Source organism: Octopus bimaculoides, chromosome 15 (assembly GCF_001194135.2).
Source record: "Octopus bimaculoides isolate UCB-OBI-ISO-001 chromosome 15, ASM119413v2, whole genome shotgun sequence".
In the NCBI taxonomy this organism is placed as follows: Eukaryota; Metazoa; Mollusca; class Cephalopoda; order Octopoda; family Octopodidae; genus Octopus; species Octopus bimaculoides.
The window spans coordinates 33,635,060-33,636,208 of record NC_068995.1 but is presented as its reverse complement, the minus strand read 5'-3'; the positions used below and the strand labels follow the sequence as shown (position 1 = coordinate 33,636,208).

Below are 1,149 nucleotides of genomic sequence, written 5' to 3'. Positions count from 1 at the left end.
AAGAAATGGAGAAACTTTCAAAATACAAAGACCTGGAAATAGAGGTAACTCGAATGTGGAATCTAAAAACAGAAACAATTCCTATCATAGTAGGTATAAGAAAAAAATATTCAGACAAATACATAACAAAAACACCAGGACTTACAAATATATATAACATACAGAAAATTGCACTACTGGGCACTGCACACATCCTACGCAAAACACTTTCAATACAGTGACCATAAGAGCATCACAGCAAACCACAACACATACCCAAAGCACGCAGAGCTGCGCTCGGTAGTGAAGTGAAAGCACGTTATAAAAATAAAACTACTGAATAATAATAATAATAATAACAACAACATCGAAAAATACCTTAGGAATGAGAACTCAGGTTCGAAATTTCCCCCAAGACACCTGATGAAGGCTGGAGGGTATATCAGCCGAAACGTTGTGTTAACAACAAACAAGATGAGGACAAATATCCGTCAAATGTAAATAATGTACATAAATTCCTCATCTCTTAAATATAGAACTGTATAAACTGAATAATGACATACATACATACATACATACATACATACATACATACATACGTATATGCACTTGTGTGCATGTAAATCAATGATTGGCAGCTACAACACTAAGGGCCATGGGAAAATTCCTACAAAGAATATCTTTGAAGGTACATAACCAAAATGAAGTTGCAATTGGAATGGCGTCAATGGTGCAATCCTAGACTACCAAATGCACAAGTTCTGCTGGGCTAGACACGTTGCAAAGTTCACAGACAACAAGGGAACCCTTGCAGTTGTCAAGTAGAATCCGAGAGATCAGGGAAAAAAAGTCACTCGGATGATGGATAAAAGTTATAGTCCTGGAATTTGAACCTAAGTTGAAGAGAAGGATGCACTGAAGTGAAGAATGTAGGTGCATTGTGACCAGCGATGCATAAAGGTCTATGACAGTCTACTCGATGGAACGGTAGAATGATTCATAATACTCACATACACACACACGTGTTTACTTATACATATATACACAAATCTAGACATACAAACACACGCAGAGATATATGTAAATTCTCTCTCTCTCTCTCTCTCTCTTTATATATATCTATACTGTACTCGTATATATATATATGTGTGTGCGTGTATATATATATAT

At 35.9% G+C, this 1,149-nt stretch overlaps 1 protein-coding gene across 1 annotated transcript in view; it reads right to left on the bottom strand.

The window, feature by feature from the left end:
• The window catches only part of LOC106882467 (uncharacterized), a 22,301-nt gene that overhangs the window by 20,125 nt on the left and 1,027 nt on the right, over positions 1–1,149 (bottom strand). The window lies entirely within an intron of this gene.